Source organism: Mustela nigripes, chromosome 3 (assembly GCF_022355385.1).
Source record: "Mustela nigripes isolate SB6536 chromosome 3, MUSNIG.SB6536, whole genome shotgun sequence".
NCBI classification, from domain to species: Eukaryota; Metazoa; Chordata; class Mammalia; order Carnivora; family Mustelidae; genus Mustela; species Mustela nigripes.
The window spans coordinates 7,107,365-7,126,358 of record NC_081559.1 but is presented as its reverse complement, the minus strand read 5'-3'; positions in this window follow the sequence as shown (position 1 = coordinate 7,126,358).

Here is an 18,994-nt window from a genome sequence, read left to right as displayed (position 1 = left end):
ATTGTTCCACTGAAGTAAGGAATTTTCCTGCATGACACTAATACCTAGGCATGAAATAAAAGATACTAATAACAATGTCGGTTTGTAACCACAAATCCCCCAAATTTCAAGACAGTTTGTACCAGTTTATCAGCATTGTTTATTGATAACAGTGAGATTGCTGATTTCCCATGGTCCCTTAAGACACCTAGAGAAACCCCAGCAGAGACTCCCTCTGGGGTTTCCCAGTTCTGAGGTCTTCTCTACACACATCAGTGGCTCCCAGTCTGAGAGAACTGCATCCATGTCACCCTTGTAGAAGGAGGACAGTAGAGATCACCTGGACTTTCCAGACCTCGCCCGAGACAGCCGATGATGCCCATTTTGACTTTGATGCTGTGGCTGCGTTGTTGCTTTTTCTGATAAACTGCAGATTTTGTAAGCACTGTCTTCTCAGTCCTTGTGAGTCTCCTACAGTGATCCCCGCCAGTTCGACTGTCACCCATTAGTGAAGTGCCACACAAACAGAGTCACTGCAAGAAGAGTAATGGGTGGCGAGAAGAAGGATGCGTCATCAGAGCAGATGACAAAGGAATGAAAGCTGTTCAAACAGTGATGTCAGGGTCTGGGAGAAAAGTGGTCTCTGTGCGGGAAACAGCAGGAACAGAGACTAACTGATGGGATCTGTACTCAACAGCCTGAAAATTGAGACTTAACCCATGTTGATCACGGAAACTGAATGAGTTATAAAGAGTCAGAGTGGCTGAGGAAGAGTAAGCAAGAGAAGGAGCGATGAGAACCCAGGCCAGGGGCCCCAGTAGGCAGAGCAGGTAGAGCCTTACAGGCCATGGTGAGAATTTTTCATGTTGCTTTAGTTGTTCTAGGAAGTTTGGGGGTGATTTTAATCCTCGAAGAATGTATTTTGGATTTCGTGAAGAGGTCAGACTTAAAAACTTAAATTGCTGCCATTCTATAAATGCTTGTTATTCTACAGTTATTTAAATGAATTTGGTGTTTACTTTGGAAAGGGATGTCTTAAGAGATTGCCCTAGCTAACTGTATCTGGCTCCTTGATCAGCACAAATAAAAGTTCACTTTCCAATTTTGGCACTGCTAAGTATAGGTATAAAGTCAGTAATTGGACATTGTAACTGTTGTTACCATTGTAACTGTTGTTACTATGAAGAATTTATAGGCTTATCTTGTACAACAGGAGCCACTGATCTTCAAATTTTTCAAGAATTAGATATATTTTTAAAAGAAATTGGTTCATTTTTCAATTTCTAACTGATGGGATCTGGGAGTTTCCACTGAAAAAATGTTTTAAGGTTGGTATCAAGGAATATTTGACCATATTTAAAGTACCATTTTTAGGGATATTGTAATGAGTCTTTGAGAAAGTGGATTTGCAAAAAAAAAAAAAAAGTTATAAAACACATTAAAAAGTTCAAAGAAAGTTGTTACAATTTTTCTTCCTCCATATATATGTATATCTTATTTATATGTATTATTGATTTTTTAAAGATTGATTTATTTATTTGAGAGAGAGAGCAGGGAGGGGGCAGAGAGAATCTCAACCATGCTCCACACACAGCACAGAGCCCAACAAAGGCAGATCCTGTAACCCTGAGATCGTCAACTGTGATGAAACCTAGTCGGATGCTCAACCCAATGAGCTATCCTGGAACCCCTATTGTTGATTGTAAGGAGAACATTTTTTCCCCTAAGTTTTGGTATCTCTGAAATAGGTATGCATTTTTCAGTCAGTAATAAGTTATAGTTTAAGTAGAGATTTTTTTTTCTTCATTCATAGTACATAAAAAATGGTGTTTCTTACATTCAATGATGTTTTACACTTTTAGAAATTTAGCATGTAGTTTCTGTTGTAAATGTCATGCTTCAAAAAACTCTTGAAGAAATAATTTATAGCTTGATTACACACAAGACCAACAAGCAGCTCTCTAGACTTTAAGCATAAAATATTTTTTTATAACAACAAGTTTTTATTGTTTTATTTCTTTTTGGTATCTTAGATATGAAAAAAAACCTCTAGAAATGATTTGGTTGAACACCCTCACTTAATAAGGTGGAAAGTTTGTTTTATATAAAAATAAGATGACATTATAATTGTTCATTCATTTCAGTTTGTTTTGCTTAGTGTCTTAACAGAAAAATGGTGGGCGAGAAACTATGTGTGATTAGCTGGGTACAATTTTTAAGTCCGCAAACTTATATTTAATGGGTGGGTGAAGTAAGTCTACACAAGTTTGATGATTCATCTCAAATTATACAAGAGGTCAGTGGTTGAGCCGTATTTCTTGGTAAGGCCTTGACAATGCTTGGCAGCTCTTTTGCAGAAACATTTTGCAAAGCTGGTGGGCAGTTATTAGTAAAAACAGACCTTTATTTTTAAAAGGCCCAGACTATCTCTACATGCCATGGAATTTTAACATCCACTGAGATTTTAATAGGTGATCTGAAAAGTCAGTTTCTGTGATCAGATGCATTTTTCAAATGCGGAGGTTTTTAAAATTGATTTGTTGCTATTATTTTCTGTTTGCAAAGTTCTTTTTATAAATAGGTATGCAAAAACTTACCTCTTATTTAATTTTAAAACACTTGACTGTGGAATACTTTTGTCATGGAATATGTATTTATAGCTTATGAGGTATTGATAGTCTACTAAATTATTTATGGAATGTTGATTATGATTTTTCCCAAAAATCTTATTAAATCCACCAAAGTGGATTAAAGTGGGTAAGAGGTTATATTAATCTGGTCAGTTGAAATGAATATGATCTTTTCCCATGTTCTTAGGGCCCATTACTTAAGCAACTACAGATTTATATTTTGGATAGCATATAGATGTTCCAGGAGGACAAGAATGTCTTTTTTCATTGCAGAATCATCTATTGGTTTATTTTGCCAAATAGTTCCTAGGATATGTGCTCAGTGAATAAAATTTAAAATCCAGAATGTAATTTGAATGCATTGTTCGAGGTGAATAAACCTTCATATCTTTCTTACACAAAATGGCTATAATTTTAATTAACATTATTACAATGACTCTTCAAGAAATAAATTATGACTATATCTGTATTTATCTTTGTCTATATTTATTCATCTATTTCCCATACTCTGCATCCAAAAAATATGAGAAGAAGGTATCTTTATTCCTTGTTGAATTTATTGAATTCTGTCATGAAGTGCAATTCTCTTCTGATATAGATAAACTCGTAGACTTTATACCTTCTCTAATAATATTTTGGTAAGATTTATTAAGATATTAAGTTATCTGTATACCCACTTTTCTTTGAGTGCTCTCTGCTCACCCTCCAGTTGGACTGGATTCCCTGAAACTATGTTCCTGGAATGTGACTCCCTTTCCCCTCCATAGAACAGATACGAGTCTGACACATAAACTGCAGAGTAGTTGGTTGTTATGGACTGAATGTTTGTGAATTTCTGAAACTCCTATGTTGAATTCCTCATTCAATGTGATGATATTAAGCAGTAGGGCCTCTGTGAGGTTGTTGGGTAATAGGAGTGGACCCCTTATTAATGCGATTAGTGCTCTTATAAAACACACCCAAGGGTGCTCTTATCCCTTCTGCCATGTGAGGACATGGCAAAGACAAAAGAAAAAACAAAACCAGAAACCCTCCACCTGTCTATGAACCAGGAAGTGGGCCCTCACCAAACAATCTGCAAGTCAGATTAGATGTCCCGGCCTCTAGAACCGTGAGAAATAAATGAATGTCGCTTAAGCCACCCAGTCTGGTGTTTTGTTTTGCTCTGTTTTGCTTTGTTATAGCAGTCTGAACTAAGACAGGACTCCTAATCTGTTTTGTTTTCCCGGGAAGATGGAAGGTCAGAGACTGTTTAGAAGGGACAGAAGGTGCTAGAAGAGCAAATGTAGGGGCCATGCAGTGTCCTCTGCAGAACAGATAATTGTGATGTCCCATGACCAGTCACACAGCAAACACTGAAGGCTATAATTTTAATCTGTATTTGTAACCTAGTTTGGAGTTATTGTAGAACATGGATAAAAATTAGGTGCCTACTCACTGATTTTGTAATTTTAGATTATCAAAATGTAGATTTCTAAAATGTAAATTTTAACTAATGATAGGGCTTGTTTTGAAACCAGAAAAAAAATTAATAAAATAGTGTTGGCACTATTTATAGTTCTATTAGGAAATAAAGTTGTTACTAAGGCTAGTTATGTTCCCTAAAACTGACATTATGAATTGAGGTTCACCATAGCTGGAAACTTTGTAAGAAATGCAAAACTGTACAGTTAGTGTTTTTTTAAATATTTGGTAATGCCATTAATAAAGTAAGAGTACTTTGTATTAACCAAATGCTTATAAATGGCAATAGAATTGCAATTAACATTAATTTCTGACTTTGCTAATAACGTTCTTCCCAAAATGTTTCCATCATATAGATTTGGTTTGTTTTTAATCTTTGGCAGCATCACTGTTTGAGAGTAAAGTCCTTACTTTTTTGACTTACAAATGTTTGGGAAATTCAGTCTTTAAGCAAGACAGTTTTTCAAATACATTTGGCTCTTACTCTGATTCAGAATTCCTCTTTGGTTGTTTAGTGTAACAAATGTCTTCCCACATCATGTGACTTGATGTCCAGCATGTAAGGTATGATTATACACCATTTCAGGACCAAGGAAAGACCTTATGTGAAGTTGATTAATTCAATTAGAAAAATGCAGAAGACAAAATATATGGTATTCCTCCATCCCTTTCTTCTCCTTTTCTCCCTATTTTTGTGCTTTGTTGTGAGACATCTTAATTAGCCATCCCTAGAGTAACCTATACCATATAATCTCTCAATATGAAAAGGTCATACCTAAATGGGGAAGAGGGTGAACCTGATTTGAATCTCATCCTAAAAATGTCAAGAGATGTTTCTAAGGAACTTATAATTGTTCTCCCATGTATTTTCTTTGTGAAAGATTTATTACTATTACATAGAACTTCTACAGCATAAAGTAGCATTATGACAAAATGCTTGACAACTAATGAGCAAAAACTCCTAGTCATTTGTCAATTTTAAAATCAGGCATACCAGGAAAAGACACTTTCCTACTTCAGACAGTGGTTACCTGTCGGTGTTTAAACAATTGCTCATTTTGTACTGGGTAGTGGATGAAAGACCAGTTTGTTATTGTACGCTTTCCTAGTGCCACGCTCTACAAAATCATGCAGTAGGGGACTTTATAGTATTCACCTCTTCAATTTATTTCAGTTCATTTCCTTCAATTCAGTATGGTTTCATGTAAATTAGTTCATTTTTCCAGCAGTATATTAGAAACCACGTAGAAAGGATTAATGATCAAATTATTGGGGTACAGTGTAGAAAAAAAAACGCTGATGTTCTAGTCCAGCTACACATAGAGGCCTGTATTACCAAATACTCTTGTCCCGGTAGCTCTTCCTGTTTTCCTTCAGGAGACTACACGTTACTCCCTCTCATCTCGTGGTTTCAGTGGCATTTACTTCACGTAACACCCAGATCCACGCAGTACATTGCATTGTTCAGACCACTACAGCGGGCTTAAGATGGCCACCAAAGCCAGTTGGAGCAATAAAACAAAGTGAATTTGGTTCCAAATCATGGGAAAAGAATCTCAGTATTTTGATTGGCTTCAAACCTGGGTACTTCTAGCGGCTGTCTTGAAACCCATCTGAGAATGAAATCATGTAGAGGAAATGTATTGGAGACATAGAGAAAGCAGGTTGTGTGATATAGTTTGAGCTCTGAGCTGAGCCCAGACCGGAAATTTGGACGAAAGAATTAATGGTCCGGAATTTTCCGTTTGTCTAATTAAATCGATTTGAGCTGGTTTACCATAATTTGCAAAGCAACATATTTTAGGAGGTACACTGGGATATAAAAACACTGAAATAATTTGTGACAGGAAAGGTCAGTATTAAGAAGGATTGATAACTTTTCCTTGAAGAACCATGAATCTTGAGCTCATCCACTTGTCTTTCTTGTAGACAGCATAGAGTTGGGTCTTGCTTTTGTTACTCCACTTTGACAGTCTGTGTCTTTTAATTGGTATATTTAGAACATGCACATGAAAGCAATTATTGATATAATGAGAGTAATGCCTTCCATATTTGTAACTGTTTATCAGGTACAAGGAATTGAGGTAGATAGGTCTTTAATGTGAATTTTTGTAGTTTGTTTTTATCTGGATAGGAGGTCACATTTATTGTTTGCTGTACCTGTACTGTTGGAGCCTAGTTTCTTCTGGAGTCCTTGTTTCTGTCTTTCAATTTTTCTAGCTATTCCTTAAATAGAATCTAAGGCTTACACTTCTTCTGGCTGCAATCCCTTGTCATTTTCCTGGGGCCCTATTGATGCTGTGGTAATGTCTGAGGGAAGGGAACTGTGCTCTTGCCCTGTGATTAGGTATTAGTCTTCAAAGGACCCTGAGTTGGGTATTCCTCTTCCCTCAGGTTGGTTAATCTTTGATAAAACACCAGTAGGTTAGCCTCTGGTAAACAAGTTTTCTCAAGGGTATGCCTTATTGAGAAGAATGGAGAGCTCTGAATAGATTTCTGAATGGTTACTTTCTTTCTCTTCCTGCCTGAAGTAGAAGGGGTTTTTCTCTGATTTTCACAGAAAGAACAATGTCACCCCCCCCCAGATGAACGGCACAAGAATGTGGGTAGGGGGTCCCTACTCTTGCATGTCTTTTGAGTTTTTAGCTGCTGAGCTAGTCTACCTCGAGCCCACCGTTTATCAGTTATAGTCCACAGTCTGCCCACTGATACTGGCTTCTGCTACAGGCTACTGTTGCCCCTGGCTTTGCGTCTGAGAAGCTGTGATTCTCTGAATCTGCTGGTCTGTCTTTCAGATTTGGGGCAGTTAGTTTGCCCAGTTCTGAGTTGACGGAGAGTTGTTGGTTTTGTTTATCTTTTTTCTTGTTGTGAGGACATGAGTGATGACTTCTATGCTATTTACGTCTCAGACCAGAAACCAGAATACTTGAACCACTTATCTTTCCTACAGTGAATTTCTCCTAATTATCTTCAGAAACTAGGAAGGAGTCTTGGTCACAAAAGTCTCCGTGGTAGAAGAGTATACCCATTGAAAGAAGCTTCGATTTTCATGTATCGTAAAGGTAAGTTTAGATTAGGATTCACTAAATGTCATTATGTTCCAGGAAGCTTGGGAGATGCTGCACATCTGTTTTGTGGTGCAGATGTGAGGCTGTACGGATATCAGGGCAGATTCCTGAGACAGCGGAATCCCAGTGGGTCTGAATCCCAGCTCCAGCAGTTAGCGCTCCGGTGGTCTTTAGTGATTTACTTAGCCTTTCTGTGTCTCCGTTTCTTCATCTGTGAAAGTAGGGATAATAGTCCCTGTTTCTGAGAATTTAATTAAATGAAAGCATTATTATCATAACACAGCATCTCTTAAATTTCATTTTGCTTATGCTTAATTCAGGTTTTTTGCTAGTCCAGAACACATCTTTACTATTTTTGAGAGTTTTATCACTGAAAGCAGCCCAATATATGCATTTTACTGATTCTGATCACTTAAATGACAAGTAAATCACTATTCCCTTTGAAGATTAAAAATAAAATGCACTGAGTGCAATTTTAGTCTAGCAGACAAGAGCTTTACCGATTTTTGTAAAAGGATATGCAGGAAGATTTCTTCTATTGCTAAAGAAAGTTATTTTGATATCATGTAATGATATGGTCATTGTGTATGTTATTCAACACAGTTTCTATGACTTTAATTAGACCACACATTTTTTTTTTTTAAACCCATAAAGTGATATGTCAATGGCTATTCAGTGTTGTCAGTAAGGATAAATGCTATGCTGATAAGCAGAGAATGCCACCAGACATCAAACCAAAGAGACGAATAAATCAGCCACCTAATCTTAGATTCTAGCTGCAAGATCTTGAAGAACAACAAAGACAATAGATATTTCTAAGGGAAACTAGTCCATAAAATATAGAGCTATATTTAAAAATTTCTTTATTAATCTTCATATTATATGATGTGGAATTGATTGATCCAGTGATAAAAACCACAATAAGAACCTAGGTTGGTAGTGTTAATGATAAGGAGACCACTGTTAACTTCCAAACTGATCTATTACCAAAGAAGGAAAGAAGTGGAAATACACTATTAAAATAATCCTAGAAGGTAATGCTGTTGTTGAGAGAGGTTGAGAAATTGTGTTTTTCATTATCTGACGAATCAGTGATGTGACTGTTTCATCATCTTAAAAACTATATTTCAATATCTTAAAAATACCACAATTACCTAAAATCTTCTCTTGTTAGCATTTATTTCATAAAGAGTAGAAATATAATTCATTTCTAGTGTATGGTTTATGTTTGTTCTCTCAAAATACTATCACAACAAACAGCGTTGTTTTCCACATTTCCACATTTTTTTGAAATGTGACTGAGACTCTTGGACATTAGGCTTTATACAATGAATGGAAGACCGACCAGATATAGAGCAGATTCTCTGTACACTGTGATTTAAAGTTTTCTATTCTCTTCATGACATTACAGTGCCAAATATCTGATGTATAATAGAATTTCATGGTTTAGGGGCTTTTTACAATCATCCTGTCCAACCCAGTTTGAGATCTGTCAGCTGGGAAGCTTTTTAATCCGACTATTGGCGAAATAACACCAAAGTCTGGGAGTGATTATCTCTGGAGAAATACCGTTTATAAAGAAAAAGAAAATGTTATATATATATTTATATTAATATAAAAATATATAATATATAAATATAAAAACATATTTATAAATATATATACATACATATTTAAATATGCATATTTAAATTTAATTTATATTTAATTTAAATATTTGAATATTATAAGTATTTAAATATTTATATTTAATGTATAAATAAGTATATTTAAGTATATTTATATTTAAAGATTTTTCTTCTTAAAACCAATTAGTCCAAGGACACCTGGGTGGCTCAGTGGGTTAAGCCTCTGCCTTCAGCTCAGGTCAGATCTCAGGGTCCTTGGATTGAGCCCCACATCAGGCTCCCTGCCCAGCAGGCAGGCTGCTTTCCCCCTCTCTCTGCGTACCTCTCTGCCTACTTATGATCCCTCTTTCTGTCAAATTATAAATATATGTATTTAAAAACAGCAACAACAACAACAAAATTAGTCCAACCAATTAACTATATACCTAATCTCTTTTTTTAGTTTTAAAATTTTTATTATTATTTTTTATTAACATATAATGTATTATTTGTTTTATTTGCTTCAGGGATATAGGTTTGTGAATCGTCAGGCTTACACACTTCATAGCACTCACCATATCACATACCCTCCCCAGTGTCCATAACCCAATGACCCTCTCCACACCCTCACTCCCCCAGGAAACTCTGTTTGTTTTGTGAGATTAAGAATCTCTTATGGTTTGTCTCCCTCCAGATCCCATCTTGTTTCATTTTTTCCTTCCGTCTCCCCCAAACCCCCATTCTGCTGCTCAAATTCCTCATATCAGGGAGATCATATGATAATTGTCTATCTCTTATTGACTTATTTCACTCAGCATAATACCCTCTAGTTCTATCATTGCAAAGGGCAATATTTCATTTCTTTTGATGGCTGCATAGTATATGTGTGTGTGTGTGTGTGTATGTGTGTGTGTGTGTGTGTATGAACACATACCACATCTTCTTGATCCATTCATCTGTTGATGGACATCTAGGTTCTTTCCATAGTTGGGTTATTGTGGACGTTGCTGCTATAAACATTCGGCTGCATGTGCCCCTTCGCATTACTATAGATTTGTATCTTTAGGGTAAATACCCAGTAGTGCAATTGCTGGGTCATAGGGTAGCTCTATTTTCCACTTTTTGAGGAACCTCCATGCTGTTTTCAGAGGGGCTGCACCAGCTTGTATTCCCACCAACAGTGTAGGAGGGCTCCCTTTTCTCCTCCTCACCAGCATCTGTCATTTCCTGACTTGTTAACTTTAGCCATTCTGACTGGTGTGAGGTGATATCTCGTTGTGGTTTTGATTTGTATTTCCCTGATGCCGAGTGATGTGGAGCACTTTCTCATGTGTCTGTTGGCCATCTGGATGTCTTCTTTGAAGAAATGTGTGTTCAGGTTTTCTGCCCATTTCTTGATTGGATTATTTGTTCTTTGGGTGTTGAGTTTGATAAGTCCTTTATAGATTTTGGATACTAGCCCTTTATCAGATATGTCATTTGCAAATATCTTCTCCTGTTCTGTAAGTTGTCTTTTGGCTTTGTTGACTATTTCCATTGCTGTGCAAAAGCTTTTGATCTTGATGAAATCCCAATAGTTCATTTTTGCCCTTGCTTCCCTTGCCTTTGGCAATGTTTCTAGGAAGATGTTGCTGCGGCTGAGGTCGAAGAGGTTGCTGCCTGTGTTCTCCTTAGGATTTTAATGGATTCCTGTCTCACACTAAAGTCTTTCATCCATTTTGAGACTATTGTTGTGTGTAGTGTAAGGAAATGGGCCAGTTTAATTTTTCTGCATGTGGCTGTCCAATTTTCCCAACACCATTTGTTGAAGAAGCTCCCCACCCCCCCATTGGACATTCTTTGCTCTGTCAAAGATTAGTGACCATAGAGTTGAGGGTGTGTTTCTGGGCTCTCCATTCTGTTCCATTGATCTATGTGTCTGTTTTTATGCAACTACCATACTGTCATGATGATGACAGCTTTGAAATAGAGCTTGAGTCTGGAATTGTGATGCCACAAACTTTGGCTTTTTTTTTTCAACATTTCTCTGGCTATTTGGGATCTTTTCTGGGTCCATATAAGTTTTAGGATTATTTGTTCCATTTCTTTGAAAAAAAAAATGATGGTATTTTGATAGGGATTATGTTAAATGTGTAGATGCTTTAGGTAGCATAGACATTTTCACAATATTTGTTCTTCCAATCCATGAGCATGGACCGTTTTTCCATTTCTTTGTGTCTTCCTCAATTTATTGCATGAGTACTTTATAGTTTTCTGAGTACAGAGTCTTTCCCTATTTGGTTAGGTTTATTCCTAGGTATCTTATGGTTTTGGGTGCAATTGTAAATGGGATTGATTCCTTAAATTCTCTTTATTCTGACTTGTTGTTGGTGTCTAGAAATGCAACTGATTTCTGTGCATTGATTTTATATCCTGACACTTTCCTGAATTCCTGTATGAGTTCTAGCAGTTTTGGAGTGGAGTCTTTTGGGTTTTCCACATAAAGTATCATGTCATCTGCAAAGAGTGAGAGTTTGACTTCTTCTTTGCCAATTTGGATGCCTTTAATTTCTTTTTGTTGTCTGATTGCTGAGGCTAGGACTTCTAGTACTGTGTTAAAAAGCAGTGGTAATAGTGGATGTTCTTGCCATTATCCTGACCTTAGGGGAAAAGCTCTCAGTTTTTCCCCATTAAGAATGATATTTGCGGGTGCCTGGGTGGCTCAGTGGGTTGAGCCACTGCCTTCGGCTCAGGTCATGATCTCAGGGTCCTGGGATCGAGTCCCGCATTGGGCTCTCTGCTCAGCAGGGGCCTGCTTCCCTCTCTCTCTCTCTCTGCCTGCCTCTCTGCCTACTTGTGATCTCTGTCAAATAAACAAATAAAATCTTTTTTTTTTTTTAAAAAAAGATATTTGTAGTGGGTTTTTCATAGATGGCTTTGATGATATTGAGGTATGGACCCTCTATCCCAACATTTTGAACAGTTTTGATCAAGAAAGGATGCTGTACTTTAACAAATGCTTTTTCCGCATCTATTGAGAGTATCATATGGTTCTTGTTCTTTCATTTATTAATGTATTGTATCACATTGATTGATTTGTGGATGTTGAACCAACCTTGCAGCCCTGGAATAAATCCCACTTGGTCATGGTAAATAATCCTTTTAATGTACTGTTGGATCCTATTGGCTAGTATTATGGTGAGAATTTTTCCATCTGTATGCATCAAGGATATTGGTCTGTAATTCTTCTTGTTGATGGGGTCTTTGTCTGGGTTTGGGACTCAAGGTAATGCTGGCCTCATAAAATGAGTTTGGAAGTTTTCCTTCCATTTCTATTTTCTGGAAGAGTTTCAGGAGAATAGGTATTAATTCTTTAAATTCTGGCCCTGGGCTCTTGTTGGGAAATTTTTGATTGACTGCTTCAATCTCCTTACTAGTTATGCGTCTGTTCAGGTTTTCTCTTTCTTCCTGGTTCAGCTGCGGTAGTTTATATGTCTCTAGGAATGCATCCATTTCTTCCAGATTTGTCAGATTTGCTGGTGTATAGTTGCTCACAATATGTTCTTATAATTGTTTGTATGTCTTTGGTGTTTGTTGTGATCTCTCTTCTTTCATTCATGATTTTATTTATTTGGGTCCATTCTCTTTTCTTTTTGGCCTGGGATTTATCAATCTTATTAGTTCTTTCAAAGAACCAGCTTCTAGTTTCATTGATTTATTCTACTGTTCTTTTGGTTTCTATTTCATTGATTTCTGCTCTGTTCTTTATTATTTCTCTTCTCCATCTGAGTTTAGGCTTTCTTTGCTATTCTTTCTCTAGCTCCTTTAGGGGTAGGGTTTAGTTGTATACTGGAGACCTTTCTTGTTTCTTGATATAGTGATATAGGCTTATATCACTATATACTTTCCTCTCAGGACTGCCTTTGCTGTGTCCCACAGATTTTGAACAGTTGTGTTTTCATTTTCATTTGTTTCTATGGATTGTTTTCAATCCTTCTTTAATTTCCTGGGACCCATTCATTTTTTAGTAGGATGCTCTCTAGCCTCCATGTGTTTGAATTCTTTCCAACTTTCCTCTTGTGACTGAATTCTAGCTTCAGAGGTTTGTCGTCTGCAAATACGCAGGGAATGATCCCAATCTTCTGGTACTTGTTGAGACCTGATTTGTGACCCTGGATTGATCTATTCTGGAAAACGTTCCATGGGCACTAGAGAAGAATGTGTATTCCTCTTTGGGGTGGAACGTTCTGAATATATCTGTGATGTCCGTCTGGTCCAGTGTGTCATTTAAAGCCTTTATTTCCTTGTTGATCTTTGCTTTGATGCTCTGTCCATTTCAGTGACGGGGGTGTTAAAGTCCCCTACTATTATTGTATTTTTATTGGTGTGTTTCTTTGATTTTGTTATTAAGTCGTTTATATAGTTGGCTGCTCACATGCCAGGGGCATAGATATTTAAAATTGTTAGATCTTCTTTTTGGACATTCCCTTTGAGTATGATATAGGGTCCTTTGTCATCTCATATTATAGTCTGTGGCTAAACATCTAATTTATTTGATATAAGGATTGCACCCCAGCTTTATTTTGATGTCTATGAGCAAGGTAAATTATTTTCCATGCCCTCACTTTCAATCTGGAAGTGCCTTTGGGTCTAAAATGAGTTTCTTGTAGACAGCTTATCGATGTGTCTTATTTTTTAAAATCCATTCTGATACTCTGTATCTTTTGGTTGGGGCATTTTGCTTATATACTTTCAGGGTAACTATTGAAAGATATGAATTTAGTGCCAGTGTATTGCCGTAAGGTGACTGTTACTGTATATTGTGTCTGTTCCTTTCTGGTCTACTACTTTTAGGCTCTGTCTTTGTTTAGAGGACCCCCTTCAATATTTACTGTATGGCTCGTTTGGTGTTTGAAAAGTCTTTTAATTTTTGTCTGTCCTGGAAGCTTTTTATCTCTTTTTATTTTCAGTGATAACTTAGCTGGATATAGTTTTCTTGGCTGCATATTTTTCTCATTTAGTGCTCTGAATATATCATGCCAGTTCTTTCTGGGCTGCCAGGTCTCTGTGGATAAGTCTGCTGCCAATCTACTATTTCTACCATTGTATGTTATAGACTTCTTGTCCTGAGCTTCTTCAGGATTTTCTCTTTGTCACTAAAACTTGTAAGTTTTACTATTAGATGATGGGTATGGACCTATTTTTCTTGATTTTGAGAGGGGTTCTCTGTCCCTCCTGGATTTTGATGCTTGTTCCCTTTACCATGTTAGGGGAATTCTCTACAGTAATTCACTCCAATATACCTTCTGCCCCTTTCTCTCTTTCTTCTTCTTCTAGAATCCCAATTATTCGAATGTTGTTTTGTCTTATGGTATCACTTATCTTTCGAATTCTCCCCTCGTGGTCCAATAGTTTTTTGTCTCTCTTTTGCTCTTCTTCTTTATTCTCCATCATTTGGTCTTCTATATCCCTAATTCTCTCTTCTGCCTCATTTATCCTAGCATTAAGAACCTCCATTTTTTTATTGCACCTCATTAATAGCTTTTTGATTTTAACTTGGTTAGATTTTAGTTCTTTTATTTCTCCAGAAAGGGATTCTCTAATATTGTCCCTGCCTTTTTGAGCCCACTTACCACCTTGAGTGTCATTGTTCTGAACTCTAGTTCTGCCATATTACCAGTGTATGTATTGATTAGATCCCTAGCCATCGGTACTGTTTCTTGTTCTTTTTTGGGGTGTGAGGTTTTCTGCCTTGTCATTTTATCTAGATAAGAATATATGAATGAGGGAATAAAATACTAAAATGGTGGAAAAGACTCCAGAAAAATGTATCCTAATCAAATCAGAAGAGATCCAAAACGGGGGTGGGGGGGAGAAGAAAAGGGGGAAAAAGTAAAAATAAGAAAAAGAAATTATATGTATATTAGACTGGTGAATAGAACAGAGCCACCCACTTGATTTTGGGTGTATTTTGGTCTCTTAGAAGAAACTACCTCCCAAAGTTTTAAAGAAAGAAAAACATACATTACAAAAATAAGGTAAACATGATGAAGTGATGGAATATGGCTGTCAAGATGAAAATTTTAAAAAATTCTAAAAAAGGAATTGATAAGTTAGTTGCAAAAGAAAAAAAAAAATAGAGAATGTGCTCAGGCTGGATAGTAGAACAAAGTCATGTGCTAGATTAGGATATATTTTGATCTATTAGAAGAAATTGTATCCCAGTTTTTTTTAGAAAAAATAAAAACGTATATGTATACAAAAAATAAGGTTAAATACAATAAAGGGATAGAATCAATGAAGGGATAAAATATTACTATAACAATGAAGGTTTAAAAAGATTTTTTTTAAGAAAGGTATTTTTAAGGTAAGCTAGTTAAAAAACGTTAAAAGAGGAATGAGGAAAAGTTAAAAAATAGAATAAGGATAAAAATAAAATTTAAAAAAATTAACTCTGTAAGATTAAGGATCATGTGGGAAAAGCCATGAATCCTATGCATTGCTTTCCCCTAGCTCTGGAGTTACACTATTTGATCAATGAGCTTGGTCTTTTCTAGGTGTTCTTGCTGATCTTCTGGGGGAGGGACCTGTTGCAGTGATATTCAAATGTCTTTCCCCAAGGTGGAATTGCGCCACCCTTGCCAGGGACTGGGATAAGTATCTGCTCGGGTTCACTCTTGGACCTTTTGTTCCCTGAACACTTTCTGTACCATTTTGGAGGAAGGGAATGAAAATGGTGGCCTCCCTATCTCTGGCCGGAGGAGCTGAGAGCTCAGGGCCCCACTCCTTAGTGCACCCTCAGAGATAAGCAGTCAATCAGTCCTGTTTTCTTGGTCTCCAGCCGCTCTCCAAGGTCACCTGGCCCATGACTGAGCATTTCTATTTCTGGCGCACAGGCCCGTTTGGAGTCTCCAAACCCATCAGATTCCTGCTGCACTGCTCCTCCTAGAGAAGGAAGGTGAGTCTCCCTGCATCTGCCACTTATGGGGTCCCTGCTTGAAAAGCAGTGATCCAACTGTGCCTTGAATCATGGTTTAATGTTACCCAGATCTGAATGCTCACTCTTCAGCTCTGTCTCTGTGGTCGGCTTCACCTCTGTGATACCTGGGAGCTCTGCCACACTCAGACACCCCTTATCTTTCTGTGACCCTGTGGGACTTGAGACCACACTGTCCCCGCGAAGGCTCCCTCCCACCCCATTTAGCATCTGGAGCAATGTCCCTCAGTGCAGTACACTTCTAAAAGTTCTGATTTTGTGCTCTACTGCTCTGCTGCTTGCTGGGAGCCGGCCCCTCCCGCCGGGGTCTATCTTCTCATCTCTTCAGATTGACGTCTCCACACATCCTACCTTTTAGAAAGTGGTCGATTTTCTGTTCCTAGAATTGCTTCTTTTTTTTCTCTTCTATCTCTTCTTAAATGTGTAGGTATTTGGAATGGTTTGATTCCTATCTAGCGGATCTCCTGGGATCTGATGTCATTTCCGTCTGCTATTCCTTTACCATCTTGCCTCTACCTAATCTATCTTTTTTAGCATTTATTCAAGTTTTAAAGTAATGAATTATATCAACTGTGTTTCGCTTTAGCGTATGTAAGTTTCTTCCTGATAAAAAAATATAACACTAAATATGTTCTTCAGTCTTTCTCCTGGAGACAAGGAAAAAATAATGGGAAAAAAAAAAAACAAACTTAATTTCTAGTTAGAAGAGGGATTTTTTTTTCTTTTGTCAAAACATCTTAAAGACTTTGAAACTTCAGAAATGCTTACCTAAGCAAAAAAGAGCACATCATTAGGCAAAATGCTGAGAGGTAAATACTAATATATGAAATAATGTGGTAAAAAGAATCTTTTATTTTGTTAGCATACTCAGGTCTCTTATTTCCTCTTTCATGAAGCTCTTAAAATCCTACATTCTGCACTGTCTTCCCTAAACTCATAAGATGATCAAACATAACCTGTTTAGCTGTCAAATTATGATCTTTCTTACTTACTATATTCTACCAACCTCTCTTAAAAATAAATTGTAAATATAATCATATTTGTTAGCTTACTCATTCACTGTTCAGATGCTTTTTATCCATTTTAAATCTGTTAGTGATGTTTATTTCATTTTCTAACTTTTTTAGTGCTTTTATCTAAAGAATTGGGAAACCTGTCCTATGATGGTACATGCAGTAAATTATTTATGTGAACTGTGGGCAAGAAATGGATAGAATTTAGGGAAAGTCTCAATCATGGTCTTCCCTGGCATGTCTTTAAGCAGACAAAAGTAAATGATTATTTGAATCTTATAGAATAATTAGTAGTAACATCACTTCTGGGGCAGTGGGGTACGAGAGATAAGATCAGTGCTAAAAAACATGAATGAGAAGGAGAAGGCACAAACAAACAATAGCATTTCCTGGGGGCAATGTCTGCATATAAAAGTACATACGTGCCTTAGAGGAGGCTAGCTGACAAGGTCCTGGTATCTCAATACCTACTGCCCCGGTGGTTTTATCTGTGATATCTCCAATATCACTGTGGTTCTGGAATTATTATATATAATCTTGTTTTGGACCAAGAAGGAGCAATTTCAAAATGAATAGGATAGAAACGGAAGAGAAAATAAAAGAGAAGGAAAGAATAACAAAGAACTTCAAATAAACAGTAAGACATTTTCAAAATGTATGAAGGAATGTAATTCGAAGAAATGCAACTGAAAAAAATCAACAAATATAAAAATGAATCTATTCTAGATGAAATTATAATAATAGAACCTCTGGGGAAAAAATTGGATATATTAGGATTACCAAATAATTAAATACAAATATAACACCCACTAAAAATATTAAGAAAATCAGTGTATTATCCAGTTTTACAGAGAAAGAGAACCAATAGAATATATATATGTATATATATATGTCTTTATATCTATATATATATCTTTATATCTCTTTTTATATATAAACATACTAGTCATATATACATATCTATACATCTTTCTCTCTTTTTAAAAAATATTTTATTTATTTGACACAGAGAGAGACAGAGCACAAGCAGGAGGAAAGGCAGAGGGAGAGGGAGAAGCAGGCTCCCCTGAGCAGAGATCCCAGTAAAGGACTTGATCCCAGGGCCCTGAGATCATGACCTGAGCCAAAGGCAGACACTTAACTGACTGAACCACCCAAATGGGAAAAATTTTTTTTCACAACAAAGCTTTATTACTTTATTAGAGCTAAACAAGCATATCAAGGGTCAGGGCAGAGAAGGAAGGAACTAAGGCCAGCGCCTGGGCGGGAGATGAACCCAGAAGGGTTTTGGAGAGGGGAATCTGGGTCACAGAGACATCACAGGCATTACGGGAACTATACTTACTGTCCAGGGAATATGGGGGCGAGGAAGTCACGGCTCCCTTTATATATAAAGAGAGAGAGAGAGAGAGGTTATTTCAAGTAATTGTCTCACATTGTTAAAGCTGGTAAATCCATATCTGCAGGGTAGGCTGATATATGGGAGAGCCAAGAAAGAGCTGCAATTCAAATACAAAGAGAGTTGGCTGGGAGAATTCCCCCTTTTAGGGGAAGTCAGTCTTTTTTTTTTTTTTTTTTTATGACTCAACTGATTGGATGAGGCCCACCCACAATATGCAGGGCTTTTTGCTTTACTCAGAGTCTACTGATTTATATGTTAATCCCATCCAAAAAAAATACCTTCACTTAAACATCTAGAAAACATTTAGACCAAATATCTGACCAAATCTCTGAGTATGGTGACCCATGCAAGTTGACATACAGAATTAACCATCATAGTCAGGCAGAAGTTTAAAAAAAATAAAGAGAGAGAGGAAGAGTGAGAGAGAAAACAAATACGAAATATGAAAAAGAATTGGAAAACTTGGAAACTAGATTTATATATATCTGGAATAAAAACTAGTTTACATTAGTCGTGGTAGAAATGCGAAATGATTAATTGGTTGATCTATCTGAGATACCCCATGACTGAACACTGAGAGGAATTATGAAAGGACAGTTCAGAGGCCTTGATATATTAGAAGATAGATCTTGACTAGGGGAAGCTTACCTTGATGAGCTTCACTGAGGAAAGGCTTAAAAGATCTGCTTTAGTCAGACAAAAAAAAAAAAAAAAAAAGTCAGATGCAATGAAGAGAGTAGAAATTTAAATAACATATGTTGATTCATTTACCTCCTTACTGTAAAAACACCACCCAACTCCAGAAGACTTAAATAATTCAGTGTGACATTTAACATTATATAACAGATATAAGGC